Here is a 19,392-nt window from a genome sequence, read left to right on the forward strand (position 1 = left end):
ACTTGTTGAGCTATTATAAACACAATCTGATGATTCTTTATTTCTCTCCCTTCTTATTCCTCCTCCTCCCTTCTTCATATGTTGGGTGTTTTGTTCTGTGCTCTTTTTAGGAGTGCTCCCATATAGAGCAGTCCCTGTAGGATGCCCTGTAGAGGTGGTTTGTGGGAGGCAAATTCCCTCAACTTTTGCTTGTCTGGGAATTGTTTAATCCCTCCTTCATATTTAAATGATAATCATGCTGGATACAGTATTCTTGGATTGAGGCCCCTCTGTTTCATTGCATTAAATATATCATGCCATTCTCTTCTGGCCTGTAAGGTTTCTGTTGAGAAATCTGATGATAGCCTGATGGGTTTTCCTTTGTAGGTGACCTTTTTTTTTTCTCTCTGGCTGCCTTTAATACTTTGTCCTTGTCTTTGATCTTTGCCATTTTAATTATTATGTGTCTTGGTGTTGCCCTCCTTGGAACCCTGTCATGGGAGTTCTGTGTACCTCTGTGGTCTGAGAGGCCATTTCCTCCCCTAGTTTCGAGAAGTTTTCAGCAATTATTTCTTCAAAGACACTTTCTATCCCTTTTTCTCTCTCTTCTTCTTCTGGTGCCCCTATAATGCGGCTATTATTCCATTTCGATTGGTCACACAGTTCTCTTAAAATTCTTTCATTCCTGGAGATCCTTTTATCTCTCTCTGCATCAGCTTCTCTGTATTACTGGTCTGTGTTTTCTTGTCCATTAATGGTCTCTTGCATCTCGTCCATTCTGTTTTGAAGTTCTTCCTGAGATTGTTTTATTTCTGTATTCTCCCTCCTTTGTTCTTGCATATTTCTCTGCAAGTCCATCAACATGGTTATGACTTTTGTTTTGAATTCTTTTTCAGGAAGATTGGTTAAATCTATCTCCCTAGGTTCCTTCTCAGGGGAAGATGGAGAAGATGTCAAGGATGTCTGGGTTAATCTTGTCTGGATCAAATTTTTTTGCCTTTTCATGTTGATAGGTGCAGTGGTGTGCTATTGACTCGTCTGTCAGCTGGGAGAGTCAAGACTCTTTCCACTTGGCTCCTGGACTTTCTTTACTGGGACAACTGCGACCCCTAGTGGCTTGTGTTGGGCAATTGCGTGTAGATTGTGTCTGTTTCTTGCCCGGCTGGTATGGAGGAAGTTCCTTTGCTGTGGGCGTGGCCAGCCTCAGGCTGCTGCTCTGCTATGGCGGGATCCCGGAGGGGTAATTGTCTGGGGGCTGTTTGGCTGTTTACCTCTGGGAGGGGTCTCAGAGCTGTTGCCCAGGGGCTTAGTGCTTCCGGAGTTCCCTGGAATTTCCTGCCACTCAGGAGGCTCCACCCTTATGACCTGATAGTCTCCCAAAGGCCCCACCTACTAATACCATTATTTGGAATATATGACTTCAGCATATCAATTAAGGAGGCAGGGCACAAACATGCAACCATAGTAACGGATAAATTACATGTACTGAAATAAGCTATGCAAGTTGTATGGCTGGAGAAAGTTGCTTCAGGTTACTAATAGTGATAAATTAATTGGGAGCTGGTTCTAGGTAAGAACAATACATTTTTTCTTTTTAGTAAAATAATGGAACGTTTCATCGTCATAATATCATCAACTGATAGCAGACCAGGTAGCTCCTGTTGTGATATCATATGGTAAAATGCCAGATGATATTAATAATGGAGGATTTAAAAAAAATAAGGGCACAAGATCTTTTGGTCAGTTTGCTTTCATTGTGTCCAGATAGTCAGCATGAATTTCAGAAAATATTATAAATTTTTTTGAGTCAGACAAATTTATCTTCAAATAAAAAATAGTGACAACATCAAATATAGGTGAGGATGCAAAGAAACTAAGTCACTCATACATTGCTAGTGGGAATGTAAATTACCAGTTTATTTTAAAACTGATCTACTATTATACAATCCCATAATTGTGCTGTTGGGCAATTTATATCAGAGAAATGAAAATTTATGTTTATACAAATACCCATATATAAATGTTCATAACAGCCTTATTTGTGATACTACCAAACTAGGAACAGCCCAGGTGTCCTTCAAGTGGGTAAAGTTAAACAATCTGGGGTCCATGCACACAATGCAATAATACTCAGCATTAAAAAAGGAACAAAGCATTGTTGCATGCAACAACTTTAGGAACTGCCTGCAGAACATCACAAATGCCAGGGAAGCTAATATCTGCATCCTAGTGAGGAAGGTGGAATTCAGGAGGTTGACGTTAGGAATACTAAACTGAAAAGCTCTGTAACTATGAGTCTGGGTATCAGGATGCAATAGCCATGACTGCAACTTCCTGACCTGAAATGTGGAGTCCGGCTGCCCTTTCTGCTTTTAGACATCCACAACGCTGGTGACCAGACACTGAAACAATGAGTCAAACTGCCATTTCAGCCACCTCTTGTTGCTCAGAAAGTTGGACAGTGGGCAGTGGCATCTCCTAGATCTTGGCTATCAACAGAATAGAACAAAAAACATTAAGAAAAGAATCCCGACTCGTTTCTGCCTCCCAAGTCTTGCTTGAAAGCAACTAATTGGCAGAAATATTTATGTTAAACATTTATGGCTAAACAATATATTAAGTAATGTGGGAATTATGAAGAGAACAAAGATATTTATGATCATAGTAACTATACAACTGAATAGAGAAAAAATGTACACTTCACTAAAATAAAATTCAGTGAAATAGATGAAATATATCTGGTTAAGTGATTTGCATTTTGAGATTGCTTTGAAATTTGGTAATTATAATGAGAATATGAGGTATGTTCAAGGGGCAGGGAATTTATTTTAGTTCTGTCACTATAGAACCATAGATAAGTTACTTAATTGTTCTGAGTCTTATTTTCTGCATACTTAATAAGGAAATAATCATAATAACCATCTAATGTGTAATGAAAGGTATAATGTAAAGGCTATAAAGACATTGCTTTAGCTTTCCACCTCCCACAACTATCACTGGAACCTAGCATGTATGCAGAAGTTGGGTGGATGTAACACACCGTTCAAGCTCCATATAGGTACAAAAACAAAAATCTCATTTGAATTCTTACCTGTGTCCATAAGTTCAAAGTGTTAGAATTAGAACCAACTCTTACAAACATAATGCAGTGTCCACAAATATTTGAAATGATTATTTTATGGTCTTATTTACCGTGAATTAATCAAATGTTTGAATTGTACTAATTAACTTGAATAGTTGGCATTGTAGGGATGACAGCAGCAATAATAACTAACATTTATTATATACTATGTGGCTTTACATGTATCATGGCATTGAGTATTCACAGATACCTTGAGAGAGAGTGATACGATTAGCTATAAGTTACTTCTGTATGCCTTCTTCTGTGACTTGTTTTTTCATTCAAAATTGTCTTTTTGAAACTCATCCATGTAGATGCCTGTAGTTATAGCACATTCATTTGCAAATGCCAAATTGTTTTCCAAACGTTTTGCCAGTTACATTTCCACCACTAGTGGCCGAAAATCCTCTTCTCCATATGCTTGTAATTATTTGCATTGTCAGATTTTTACATTTTTGCCAATTTAGAGGCTGTAAAATACATCATGGTGATTTTACTTTTTAATTTTCCTAACTAATGAACTTGAACACATTTTACAAATGTCATTTGGCCATTCATATTTCTTTTTCTCTGAATTGCCCATTCTTTTCTTATTTTTCTTTTAATATTTGAGCTTTTATATATTCTAAATATTTAATGTCAATTATTATTGCAAATACCTTCTTTGGTTTATGGGCTGAGTTTCACCTTTCCAAGAGTCCTTTGAATAGACTTAAAATTTCTTAATGTGCTGAAACTTACATTTTCCTTTTTTTGGTTTGTACTTTTTGTGCCTTTTTTAAAGGTATTCTTAACCCATGAAGCCACATAGATGTTTCCCTTCCCTGCTCTATATTCAAAATTTTGTGTTTTTTGTTTTTCACATGTCCATTAATCCAGAAAAACTAAATCTGAAATTCATTTTTGTGTATGGTGTTAAATAAGGAAACAATTTAATTCTTTTCCCACAGCAAAACAGTTTCTCTAGTAGTATTTATAAACCATCCTTTTCCCATGCATCTTCAGTACCACCTTCTCAGATACCATTTGTCATATATGATTGTTTTGTTTTTGTGAGCTCTCTCTCTCTCTCCTCTGTATGCTTATCTTTGTGTCTCTGTCTCTAGCCTAATTTCTGTAGGTTTATGAATATTTTTGAACCCTTACAGTTCCTTGAGAGGTTCTTCAAAATTTTCTTGGCCATTAGCTTTTCTGTATAAATTTTAAAACCTACAAATTTTCACAAATAAAATATAAAAATTGCTTTCTGTAATAGCGTTCAATTTATAGGATACTGTGGAGATAATTACGAATTTTGTAATGCCGTGGCTTCCTTTCAATGATCACAAGATATCTTTTCATTTAATTAGGTCACTTTAATGCCTTTCAAAAAAGCTTAAATTTTTCTCTATATGATTTGTATCCATCTTTTTATTGTATTAATTAATATCACATATATATGACACACATATATACATTCACACTCATGCACACAGAACGTAAATGGTATCTTTACTAAAATTATACTGTTTTAGTGCTCATTGTCTCTGTATGAAAATGTATTAGTGTTTCATATATTGCTCTTTTACCTAGTTACCCTGCTAAATTCTTTCCTTAATTACAATAAGGGGATAGTAGACTCTATATAGTCTCTCTCTCTTTCTATATATATATATATATATATATATATATATATGTACATGTATATACACACACACATTACATAGATAGATATAGATACATCAATACAATCTTATAATTTTAACATATTTACTGGCCTTTGTGGATTAGCAAAGACTTTCCATAAAACTTGGAAGAAGATCCTTGTCTTTTTCCTTCTTTTAAATAAAATTTTCTACTATTTCTCCACTAATCTGTTTTTTTAAAATCTTTCCTTTGTGAGGTGAAATACTAACCTCTGTTATGTAATTTATTATCTTGGATTTTTCCCTCTGCATGAGTTATAAAAATTCATATCTCCTAAGTGTAGACCTATAGTTACAAATTTTTACAGGAGATTTTATTATTGGTATTAATTATTTTCCCTTTCTGAACATGAACTGGGGCTAGTTTGCCCATCATTTCACTTTGCTCTCTTTTTTTTTTTTCTAGTTCACACATCCACTGAGTCCTTCGGGAATCTCAGCTTCATGGAGGGTCTCAGACTATAGACCCACCTGTGTGGAGGCTCAAGCCCTAAAAACCAGTAATGAGGCTATGGTCTGGGCCTAAAGTTCTATTTTCACAGTAGTACAGTTTTCCATCCAGGGCTGTCTTTAATATCCAGTTGATTTAAAACTGATTTAGCTCATAATGACTAAAGTTTTTAGCTTGTATGATTTTTACCTGTTTCTTAAAGGTTTGATGATTTGTTTAAAATTTTGTTTTTGTTTTTTGTTTTGCAATTTATTTAGATCTTTGTCTTGTTTTCTTTTTCTTGAAGTGGGACTTTTCAGACTAATTTGCTGGTCTGCTAGAAACAGAAAATCTCACATTCCTTTAATGATATTTTCTACATTATCCTTTTACTCTTGGGTTGAGTACTTGAAATGTGATTCCTTTCTATGCCATCTATTAAAATAAATAGTTTCTATTACTAATTACACATTTAAAATCTCAAATCCTTATAATATTTCTTACCTACTTTGCCCTAATTTATATTTCCTTCTTCAGAACTACTCATTGTCTGGACAAGTCATCTAGTAATTAACCACATATATCTTTTTGATATCTCATCTATTGTTTCCTTAAACTTTAATTGCACTTTTCTGTTATTTTAACTGTTCTGTGAGGACAGTTCATCTGTATTATAATTATATTTAGACTTCCTAAATGCTAATGTGGTGTTTGGTGTATCTTAAACTCTGGTTAAAATGTTAATGTTTGACTTACTGTTAACTTCTTTGAACAGCTATGTTTAAGTTCTTTTCCCTGTATTTTTCAATCTCTTTTACATGGCTTTTCCTTCCTTCTTGCTCTTCCATATGATTGCCAAAGTTATTAATTAACATTGAATATATTAATTTCAATGGAATACAGGAAATGTCTTTACTTTTTTTTTATTAAGGTATTATTGATATAGAATCATATGAAGGTTTTACATAAGCAACATTGTGGTTACTACATTCACTTATATTAACAAGTACCCCACACACACTCCAATGCAGCCACTGTCCATCAGCGTAGAAAGATGCTATAGAATCGCTACTTGTCTTTTCTGTGCTATACTGCCTTCCCTGTGAATCCCCTACATTATGTGTGCTAATCATAATGCTCCTTAATTCCCTTCTCCCTTCCTTCCCACCCACCCTCCCCAGTCGCTTTCCCTTTGGTAACCACTAGTCCCTTTTTGGAGTCTGTGAGTCTGCTGCTGTTTTGTTCCTTCAGTTTTGCTTTGTTGTTATACTCCACAAATGAGTGATATCATTTGATACTTGTATTTCTCCGCCTGACTTATTTCATTGAGCATAGAACCTTCTATGTTCTATAGAGCATAGCTCCATCCATGTTGTTGCAAATGGTAGGATTTGTTTTCTTCTTATGGCTGAATAATATTCCATTGTGTATATGTACCACATCTTCTTTATCCATTCATCTACTGATGGACACTTAGGTTGCTTCCATTGCTTGGCTATAGTAAATAGTGCTGCAATAAACATAGGGGTGCATTTGTCTTTTTGAGTCTGGGATCTTGTTTTCTTTGAGTAAATTCTTAGGAGTGGAGTTATGGGTTAAATTGTATTTCTATTTTTAGATTTTGAGGAACCTCCATACTGCTTTCCACAATGGTTGAACTAGTTTACATTCCCACCAACAGTGTAGGAGGGTTCCCCTTTCTCCACATCCTTGCCAACATTTATTGTTGTTTGTCTTTTGAATGGTGGCCATCCTAACTGGTGTGAGGTGATATCTCATTGTGGTTTTAATTTGCATTTCTCTGATGATTAGTGACGTGGAGCATCTTTTCATGTGCCTGTTGTAGTGGTGGGGGACACAGGAAAGGCAGTATACACAGAGAAGACAAGTAATGATTCTATAACATCTTACTATGCTGTTGGAAAGTGACTGTAATGGGGTTTGTGGGGGGGACTTGATAAAAGGGGAGTCTAGTACTTGTACATTAATGATACCAAAAAACAAAAGTGGGGAGAGTGGGCATCCTTGTCTTGTTCCTGATTTTAGAGGAAAAGCTTTCAGCTTTTTGCTGCTAAGTATGATGTTGGCTGTGGGTTTGTCATGTATGGCCTTTATTATGTTGAGGTACTTGGGAAGTAGCTTTTCTTTCAAACCATATGGTTTTTTCTGCAACTGTATTTCACATATTCATCTATGTAAGAAAACTGACAAGTTTTCATGTTTTCAGTCACTCTTAGTTATAATAATAGTCTCAGTTAATACTATATAACAGTGGTCTCATTGTTTTTGAAATTATGATGAAATTCACATGTGCAGTACCACAGATCAATTTAAAATTTCAGTTTTATGTCCAACTGAAGTGTTTTTTTTCTTTTATTAGCTTTACTTTGACTTGCTGTTCAGGAACTTATACCAGGGAATAAGGGTATGATCTCTTCTTTAAGTTTTCCTTGATCTCTTCCCTGTTTTTCTGCCTGTCTTTAGATATGCCGTAAGGGTTAAAAATAAAAGGTTAGAAAAATAGAGACAATGTTCAGATGAGTCATATTGTTGTAATCCAGCCATGAATGTCCACTGTCATGGCCAATCTTCAATTGCTGGTTCTTTCATGGGGAACATGTGATTCTGAAGTTTCCTGCCTTGCAAGATGCCCTCTCTGGCAAATGCCTTGGTATGACTCCCTCTCTTACCCCTTCCTTAGTGGCTCACCCACCGACTTTTATTTCTGTGGTCCTCTTACCATAGCAGATAACCATCTGGACTGTTTACCTTCAAGATTATGTGAGCCATGCTAGCTTCCCCTATTTCTTACACCTTTGCACTATCTAACAGGAGGGGGCTAGCATACTTATCTGACTACTAATTTTTCTTTTAATCAGGTAGGTTCTGTTTACTTCAACCAATTTTTGATCTTTCGACTTTTCTAGGATAAAGGTAGGCATCAGGGTCTTGATTCACATGCTCCTCTGAGACTCTACGGATACATGTTAGTTTTTCCCAAGAACACTAATGGTGCTCTACCATTGCTGGCCACAAAATTCATTTTTAATTTATTCAACAAACATATCAGTTAATGTTTTCAGCTCTGGAAGTAAAGGTAGGATTGCTAGATTTAGCAAACAAAAATACAGGTAGTCAGTTAAGTTTGAATTTCAGATAAACACAAATTCATCAGTATAAGTAACCAATATGTGGGACACTTTTATACTTCATTTTAATATTTGACTTCATCTGAAATTAAAGTTTAATTGTGGGTCCTATATTTTATCTTGCAACCTTAAAACTAGGAGTGTATAGAATAAACATAGTCCTATCTTCATGGAGTCAGATTCTAATTAGGAAAAAGAAAACAATAATATATATGTGTATATATACACACACACACACACACACACACTCACACACACTCTACACTATGTCATATAGTGATAAAGACTGTAGAAAAAAAGTAAAATATGGTAAGAGGATAGAGAGTGCCAGGGACCTTATAACTCTGCAGGAAAAATCCTGGGGCAAAATACCTCTAAAACCAAAATCAGTCAAAGGGAGAAATAAAGTTAAGAAACCCTTTTATTTCTTACAAGCAGTCATCCTGCCTCTCTTTTGACCAGGCTGCAGCAGAAGAGAGCTCCACCCAACCTCTCAGGTCCAGATAAACTCTGCATGCCCTTGTAATCACCTATTGATATGTAGATAGACTAAACTCTCCACCCCTTGGAAACATCTATTGATATGCAGATGCACTAAAACCAGGTGATTCTGGAAATATTGCAGTTTTACCCACAGACCTAATGTTGCCATTTTGCATGTATTGGCCATGGGCCAGTACCAAAAAGACTGTGAGAAGAGACTATATGAAAGTAAGGTAAAGAGACAGATGATGCAGACATAAAAACAGGCAAGTACTATGTGGAGGCTACAGTGTCGCAGGTACGCTAACCCACATCTGGGCCGGGCCTGCTAATTCCCGCATTGGGCAGCTGAGGACAGGTGCCGTGACTTGCCCAGGTCACAGTGTGCAGGAAAGTGAAAAACATGAGACTGTAAACTCCATGGGGCAGGGACCTTCGGTCTATTCTGTGATGTGTCCCAAGTACCTGGAACAATATCTTGCACATAACAGGTATCCAATAAATATTTGTTGAATTCATTAAAAAAAAACAGGCAAGGAGAGGCGGAGCCAACATGGCGGCGTGAGTAGGACAGTGGGAATCTCCTCCCAAAAACATATATACTTTTGAAAATACAACAAACACAACTAGCCCTAAAAGAGAGACCAGAAGACAAAGGACAGTGGCCAGACTGCAGCTACACCAGCGAGAACCCAGCGACTGGTGAAAGGGGTAAGATACAAGCCCCGGCCCGGCGGGACCCGAGCGCCCCTCCCCCCAGCTCCCGGCGGGAGAACAATAGGCAGAGCGGGAGGGAGACGGAGCCCAGGACTGCCGAACACCCAGCCCCAGCCATCCGGGCCAGAGCGAAGACACAGTACATGCCCAGGGGGCCCTGGATACTGGGGGAACAGGGAGTAAGACCTCTGAGCGGGTGCTGAAGCTGATGCCCCTGAGACAAAGAAAAGCGGGGGCTTTTTGAAAGTCTTAAAGGGACAGGGACTTAACAGCTTGACGGAAACAACCCAGGTCACAGTACAGCAGCTGGAAATTACAGGGAAAACCGGGTGCACTAACCCCCTGGGCAACAGCTCTGAGACCCCTCACGGAGGCAAACAGTCAAGCAGCCCCCCCATCCATCACCCCAACCGGGCGCTGCGAAAGCAGAGAAGCAGCCTGAGACAAATTCCGCCCACAGAAAGGGAAATTTCTCCCTTCCGGCCAGGCAAGACACAAAGACCCAGTCTACACGCAATTACCCAACACAAGCCACTAGGGGTCGTAGTTGCCCCAGTAAAGAAAGGCCAGTAGCAAGTGAAAATGTTGGCCCTCCCAGCTGACAGTCAATAGCACCTGTCAACATGAAAAGGCAAAAAAATATGATCCAGACAAGACTAACCCAGACAGCTTCGGCATCTGCTACATCTTCCCCTGAGAAGGAATCTGGGGAGATAGATTTAGCCAGTCTACCTGAAAAAGAATTCAAAACAAAAGTCATAACCATGCTGATGGACTTGCAGAGAAATATGCAAGAACTAAGGAAGGAGAATTCAGAAATAAAACAAGCTCTGGAAGGACTTCAAAACCGAATGGACGAGATGCAAGAGACCATTAATGGACTAGAAAACAGAGAACAGGAACGCAGAGAAGCTGATGCAGAGAGAGATAAAAGGATCTCCAGGAATGAAAGAATTTTAAGAGAGGTGAGTGATCAATCTAAAAGGAATAATATAAGAATCATAGGCATTCCAGAAGAAGTAGAGAGAGAAAAGGGGATAGAAAATATCTTTGAAGAAATAATTGCTGAAAATTTCCCCAAACTAGGGGAAGAAATGGCCTCTCAGACCACAGAGGTACACAGAACTCCCATGACAAGGGATCCAAGGAGGGCAACACCAAGACACATAATAATTAAAATGGCAAAGATCAAAGACAAGGACAAAGTATTATAAGCAGCCAGAAAGAAAAAAAAGGTTACCTACAAAGGAAAACCCATCAGGCTATCATCAGACTTCTCAACAGAAACCCTACAGGCCAGAAGAGAATGGCATGATATACTTAATGCAATGAAACAGAAGGGCCTCGAACCAAGACTACTGTATCCAGCACGAATATCATTTAAATATGAAGGAGGGATTAAACAATTCCCAGACAAGCAAAAGTTGAGGGAATTTGCCTCCCACAAACCACCTCTACAGGGCATCCTACAGGGACTGCTCTATATGGAAGCACTCCTAAAAAGAGCACACAACAAAACACCCAACATATGAAGAAGGGAGGAGGAGGAATAAGAAGGGAGAGAAATAAAGAATCATCAGATTGTGTTTATAATAGCTCAACAAGTGAGTTAAGTTAGACAGTAAGACAGTAAAGAAGCTAACCCTAAACCTTTGGTAACCACAAACTTAAAGCCTGCAATGGCAATAAGTACATGCCTTTCAATAATCACCCTAAATGTAAATGGACTGAATGCACCAATCAAAAGACACAGAGTAATAGAATGGATAAAAAAGCAAGATCCATCCATATGCTGCTTACAAGAGACTCACCTCAAATCCAAAGATGCGCACAGACTTAAAGTCAAGGGATGGAAAAAGATATTTCAAGCAAACAACAGAGAGAAGAAAGCAGGTGTTGCAATTCTGGTATCAGACAAAACAGACTTCAAAATAAAGAATGTAACAAAAGACAAAGAAGGACATTACATAATGATAAAGGGCTCAGTCCATCAAGAGGATATAACCATTATAAATATATATGCACCCAATACAGGAGCACCAACATACCTGAAACAAATATTAACAGAACTAAAGGAGGAAATAGAATGCAATGCATTCATTCTAGGAGACTTCAACACACCACTCACTCCAAAGGACAGATCCACCAGACAGAAAATAAGTGAGGACACAGAGGCACTGAACAACACACTAGAACAGATGGACCTAATAGACATCTACAGAACTCTACATCCAAAAGCAACAGGATACACGTTCTTCTCAAGTGCACATGGAACGTTCTCCAGAATAGACCACATACTAGGACACAAAAAGAGCCTCAGTAAATTCCAAAAGATTGAAATCCTACCAACCAACTTTTCAGACCACAAAGGCATTAAACTAGAAATAAACTGTTCAAAGAAAGCAAAAAGGCTCACAAACACATGGAGGCTAAACAACACGTTCCTAAATAATCAATGGATCAGTGACCAAATCAAAATGGAGATCCAGCAATATATGGAAACAAACGACAACAACAACACTAAGCCCCAACTTCTGTGGGACGCAGCAAAAGCAGTCTTAAGAGGAAAGTATATAGCACTCCAAGCATATTTAAAAAAGGAAGAGCAATCCCAAATGAACGGACTAATGTCACAACTATCAAAATTGGAAAAAGAAGAACAAATGAGGCCTAAGGTCAGCTGAAGGAGGGACATAATAAAGATCAGAGAAGAAATAAATAAAATGGAGAAGAATAAAACAATAGCAAAAATCAATGAAACCAAGAGCTGGTTCTTCGAGAAAATAAACAAAATAGATAAGCCTCTAGCCAGACTTATTAAGAGGAAAAGAGAGTCAACACAAATCAACAGTATCAGAAATGAGAAAGGAAAAATCACAACAGATCCCGCAGAAATACAAAGAATTATTAGAGAATACTTTGAAAACCTATATGCTAACAAGCTGGGAAACCTAGGAGAAATGGACAAATTCCTAGAAAAATACAACCTTCCAAGACTGACCCAAAAAGAAACAGAAAATCTAAACAGACCAATTACCAGCAACGAAATTGAAGCGGTAATCAAAAAACTACCAAAGAACAAAAGCCCCGGGCCAGATGGATTTACCTCGGAATTTTATCAGACATACAGGGAAGACATAATACCCATTCTCCTTAAAGTTTTCCAAGAAATAGAAGAGGAGGGGATACTCCCAAACTCATTCTATGAAGCTAACATCACCCTAATACCAAAACCAGGCAAAGACACCACCAAAAAAGAAAACTACAGACCAATATCCCTGATGAACGTAGACGCAAAAATACTCAACAAAATTTTAGCAAACCGAATTCAAAAATACATCAAAACCTTCGTACACCATGACCAAGTGGGATTTATCCCAGGGATGCAAGGATGGCACAACATTCGAAAGTCCATCAACATCATCCACCACATCAACAAAAAGAAAGACAAAAACCACATGATCATCTCCATAGATGCTGAAAAAGCATTTGACAAAGTTCAACATCCATTCATGATAAAAACTCTCAGCAAAATGGGAATAGAGGGCAAGTACCTCAACATAATAAAGGCCATCTATGAAAAACCCACAGCCAACATTATATTGAATAGCGAGAAGCTGAAAGCATTTCCTCTGAGATCGGGAACTAGACAGGGATGCCCACTCTCCCCACTGTTATTTAACATTGCACTAGAGGTCCTAGCCACGGCAATCAGACAAAACAAAAAAATACAAGGAATCCAGATTGGCAAAGAAGAAGTCAAACTGTCACTATTTGCAGATGACATGATACTGTACATAAAAAACCCTAAAGACTCCACCCCAGAACTACAAGAACTGATATTGGAATACAGCAAAGTTGCAGGATACAAAATCAACACACAGAAATCTGTGGCTTTCCTATATACCAACAATGAACCAACAGAAAGAGAAATCAGGAAAACAACTCCATTCACAATTGCATCAAAAAAAATAAAATACCTAGGAATAAACCTAACCAAAGCAGTGAAAGACTTATATTCTGAAAACTACAAGTCACTCTTAAAAGAAATTAAAGGGGACACTAACAGATGGAAACGCATCCCATGCTCATGGCTAGAAAGAATTAATATCGTCAAAATGGCCATCCTGCCCAAAGCAATATACAGATTTGATGCAATCCCTATGAAACAACCAGCAACATTCTTCAATGAACTGGAACAAATAATTCAAAAATTCATATGGATCCACCAAAGACCCCGAATAGCCAAAGCAATCCTGAGAAAGAAGAATAAAGTAGGGGGGATCTCACTCCCCAACTTCAAGCTCTATTATAAAGCCATAGTAATCAAGACAATTTGGTACTGGCACAGGAACAGAGCCACAGACCAATGGAACAGACTAGACAATCCAGACATTAACTCAGACATATATGGTCAATTAATATTTGATAAAGGAGCCATGGACATACAATGGCGAAATGACAGTCTCTTCAACAGATGGTGCTGGCAAAACTGGACAGCTACATGTAGGAGAATGAAACTGGACCATCGTCTAACCCCATATACAAAAGTAAACTCAAAATGGATCAAAGACCTGAATGTAAGTCATGAAACCATTAAACTCTTGGAAGAAAACATAGGCACAAACCTCTTAGACATAAACATGAGTGACCTCTTCTTGAACATATCTCCCCGGGCAAGGAAAACAACAGCAAAAATGAACAAGTGGGACTATATTAAGCTGAAAAGCTTCTGTACAGCAAAAGACACCATCAATAGAACAAAAAGGAACCCTACAGTATGGGAGAATATCTTTGAAAATGACACATCCGATAAAGGCTTGACGTCCAGAATATATAAAGAGCTCACACACCTCAACAAACAAAAAACAAATAACCCAATTAAAAAATGGTCAAAGGAACTGAACAGACGGTTCTCCAAAAAAGAAATACAGATGGCCAACAGACACATGAAAAGATGCTCCACATCGCTAATTATCAGAGAAATGCAAATTAAAACTACAATGAGGTATCACCTCACACCAGTAAGGATGGCTGCCATCCAAAAGACAAACAACAACAAATGTTGGCGAGGCTGTGGAGAAAGGGGAACCCTCCTACACTGCTGGTGGGAATGTAAACTTGTTCAACCATTGTGGAAAGCAGTATGGAGGTACATCAAAATGCTCAAAACAGACTTACCATTTGACCCAGGAATTGCACTCCTAGGAATTTACCCTAAGAATGCAGCAATCAAGTATGAGAAAGATCAGTGCACCCCTATGTTTATCGCAGCACTATTTACCATAGCCAAGAATTGGAAGCAACCTAAATGTCCATCGATAGATGAATGGATAAAGAAGTTGTGGTACATATACACAATGGAATACTACTCAGCCATAAGAAAAGGGCAAATCCAACCATTTGCAGCAACATGGATGGAGCTGGAGGGTATTTTGCTCAGTGAAACAAGCCAAGCAGAGAAAGAGAAATACCAAATGATTTCACTCATCTGTGGAATATAAGAACAAAGGAAAAACTGAAGGAACAAAACAGCAGCAGAATCACAGAACTCAAGAATGGACTAACAGGTACCAAAGGGAAAGGGACTGGGGAGGATGGGTGGGTAGGGAGGGATAAGGGGGGGAGAAGTAGGGGGGTATTAAGATTAGCATCCATAGCGGGGTGGGAGAAAGGGGAGGGCTGTACAACACAGAGAAGACAAGTAGTGATTCTACAACAGTTTGCTACGCTGATGGACAGTGACTGTAAAGGAGTATATAGGGGGCACCTGGTATAGGGGAGAGCCTAGTAAACAAAGTATTCATCATGTAAGTGTAGATTAATGATTAAAAAAAAAATGCAGTTCCTATGTGGTGACCTCTAATGAGTTCTACACAATGATATAAAGGACATATAAAAGTGTAGGCAAAGGGTCTGTTTGTGTTTATACAGAGGATCAAAGCCTAATTTGGCTACCCCGAAAATGAACTAAGATACGATATGAAAAAGAACTTCCAACATCAGCACTCTCGGGAAGACTCATGAAAGAAGATGATCAGAAAAAAAAAAAAAAACTTCAACAAAGATCCACACACTGTCACAGGTGTAGATGCACTCATCCCACCAGTTCCTGGACTTGCAATGGGAAAGATGAGGGAGATATCTAAGCTGGCCTGTGCATGCAGTAAAACAAAAATTGGACTGGATCTATACTGTTGGAACTCAAACAAGAATTAGGAGAAGTGCAAATTGTAGCGCACCAAAATCTTACAACCACAGACTATTTATCGTTAAAAGAACATATGGGATATGAACAGTCCCCAGGAATGGGGTGTTCTAGTTTATCTGAATTCTCTCAGACTGTTTAAGTTCAGTCGGACAATATCCACCATATCATAGATAAGTTTTCACAAATGCCTAAGGTGCCTAACTGGTTTTCTTGGTTTCACTGGAGATGGCTGGTAATTACAGGTATGCTTTGGTTAGGTAACTATATTCCTATTATGTTAATGTGTGTGCACAATTTAATTAGTCGTTTAAAACCTATCCATGCTGAAGTTACTCTACAAGAAGATATGTCAAAGAAATAATCAATCTTCCCAGGTTTTCTTCTGCCTGCTACTTCTGTAGCTTTTCTTCTTCCTTCCTAATTACAACCTTTAAATAGAACTCGTGCCACATGTCGAATTTACCGAGTATCATAATTCTTCCAAGTGGTAAAGACACCTCAAGACAAATGCTGGGCATAGAAGCCACAGGGCATAAATATGCAAAGAAGTAAAAAGCTAACCTTTTCAAACGATAAGGCTTCTCTCTCACTTACCAACTTCACATTTCCCTGTATGGCCCCGGAAGATGACTGGTTAGCCAGAGACGGGTAAGATTCCTCAAGGGAGGAACAACCTAAGACAGGCACAGTCGCAGGGGGTCATCTGGTGAGAAAATGGGGATCAGCAGAGGTGAGGCTTAGAACCTCCCCCCTCATGTTCTGAGAGAAATCTTCTGAATACATGGATGTTTATTGCCCTCGTCTAGCACGGATTAACACATAGTCTACAGGCACACACCTGATCATCTACATTTGCTCTCTTACAACACTAAACTCTGTTTCCTACCTTTATCTCGTATCTACCTAGCACTTCAGCATTTTATTAAAAATAATAATAATAGAGAAATGTGTTATCCACATATAAATCAGGTTTAAAAATCAAATGAGTATTCATATTTGAACTGACTGTTTATAGTTCATAATGCATTAACAAAACTGAAAGCTTCTGTGATGACTGCCCTTGCACTGTTCACCATGTAACTTATTCACTATGTAAGAATTTGTTCACCATGTAAGAATTTGTTCGTTATGCATCAGAAGATTGGAGACTGACAAAAATTGGGCTTGGGGTGGATTAATGATTGTGCATTGAGTATTGACCCTCCTATACAGAGATTTGTTGTGGTTAACAACTATTTGATCAATAAATATGAGAGATGCCCTCACAATATATATATATATAAACATACTTCCAATTGTAAAATAAATAAGTAACCGGGATGTAATGTATAGCATAAGGAATATAGTCAAAATATTGTAACAACTTGGTATGGTGATACCTGGTACCTAGAAATGTGTATATAAATGTTGAGTCGCTGTGTTGTACACCTGAAACTAATGTAATGCAATGCTGTTGTCAACTACCCTTCAATAAAAAAAAAAAAAAAAAAAAAAGAAAAGTCATCTTGAGTAAATTCCTGGAATGGAATTGCTCAGTTAAAATGCTTTCACATTTAAAAAATCAGTTTATATCAAATCATACTACCAATATCAGTGTATAAAATCTTGTTTGTGTTTAAAACCAACATCTATTTTAGCATCTTTTAGAAGCCAGACATTTTCACACTTACTGTTCCTTTTTCTTCTGAAGTTTTAAGTGATCATTTTTTTTCAGTATGAAGAGAATTAAATGTACTCATTGTGAAAAATGTTGAAGATATAAAAACATTTTAAAAATTAAAAAAAAAACAAAAAACAAAAAAAACAGGCAAGTACAAAATGGCATCATCAAGTTATTTTATCTTTTTAAATGGATTATTTTAGCTGCTGTAAAAAATAGAGAAGGATCATTGCAAACTAGGCTGTATAATTAGGAGCTTATTTGCATAATCTTGGCAACGCTGGAGGCTTAGATCAGGGAAGTAGTGCTGGGGATGGGTTGCGGAAGAAATAAGTGGATTCTGATTGAATTTTGCAGGGAGAATTGTTAGAGTTTTCTGATAGATAGGATTTAGAATGTAAGGCTCTGATAGCATTTACTAGAGAAACTAGAAGAAAGGAAGTGGTATACTGTGATGGGGGGTGGTTGTGAGAGGAGCGTGGGAGGGTGTAGAAATAAGGAGTTCAGCTTTGGACATCTTGCATTTCTGTGTTAGATATCCAATGACATCTATCTGATCTGCAGATAGATTTATTTTTCAGGGAAGAGTTTTGGGCCAGAGATGGCAATTCAGGAGTTGACAGTGTGTAATGGTATTTAACACAAGATCAGAGGAAAGAACTGCCCCTCCTTGAAGGCATCTCCAGTTGCTGGTTATATGAAAATCCTTTCACTTCAGAGGGAGTAACTACTCTATTCCCAATTCATAAAGAAGGGAAGGGAAGTTCTCTGCTTTTCCTCCTGCACTGATTCTCACTGTAGAATTTGTCTCAGTGACAACCTTTAATACCTGTGCAGAGAAAAACTTCCATTCAGTTACCGTAAGAACAATCTATCATAGTGCACTTGATTCTTATTCATTTCCTTTTTTAATCTCCCCTTCTTTTCAAAAATGATGTCAGGTGATTGAGTACAGCATGCAAACTGTCATTTTAATAATTTTGATTAAACATATTTGTCAATGAGGGGAAAAGAGACTGATCCTGATATGTTAAAGTGACAGTATGACTTTTTAATTTGGCTTTAGCAATGGTAATCTTTTCAATTTGAACAACTTCTGACTATGAGCATTCACCTTGATCATACATCTCATTTTATACTGTACTCTCCCCATGCCTCATTAACAATTTTGCTTAAGAAAACTTCTCTAAATACTGCTTACATCTCTTTTCTTCTTTTATTGTACTTAAAGTGAAATCAGTTTTGTTTTTTGTTTTACTGAATTGCCCTATTAATTTACTAAGTAGCAAAAAGTTGCATAGAAACCAGGTTCTAGTGTTAACACTGCCAAAGACTAGCTATATGTTACTGAACAAGTCTCTTACATTTTCTGAACCTTAATTACTGCATTCGTGAAACACAAGAATTGGAATGTCTACTCTCTACAGTCCCTTCTTGGCCTAATATTTATGATTCTATGATGAAAATGTTCAGTGCAGGCACCACTGTAAATTTTGGTCATCTATCTTCATCTCTATCAGAGGTCCAGAATTCTTTCCTCATTTCGTGCTATTGAATCACTTTTTATATGAATTAAAAATATCTCTTATATAAACTTCAAGGATAGTTCTGTTAATTTTCAGGACCCACACTTTTATGACTTTTTAAAATTAGAAACAAGCAAATGCATTACTAGAATAAGATCAATAAGTGTATAGAGTGTGTTTTACCAGACTGTGTATATAGGCTATCATTGTAGAATGAAACTATTAAGCAACAGGGACTTGGCTGTGTATATATAGAACACTGAGAACATTCAATCAATATTAAAGAATGATATTAGTTTCCCAAATGATATTAGATAGAGACTGAAATCTTAGCACCCAAGCTAAATAATCATTAAAATCACAACATATCCAGTAAGGAAATCAATAGCATCTTTATAATCTGAAAAATGGCTGGATAATTAAAAAACAAA

Source organism: Manis pentadactyla, chromosome 13 (genome assembly GCF_030020395.1).
Source record: "Manis pentadactyla isolate mManPen7 chromosome 13, mManPen7.hap1, whole genome shotgun sequence".
Lineage (NCBI taxonomy): Eukaryota > Metazoa > Chordata > Mammalia > Pholidota > Manidae > Manis > Manis pentadactyla.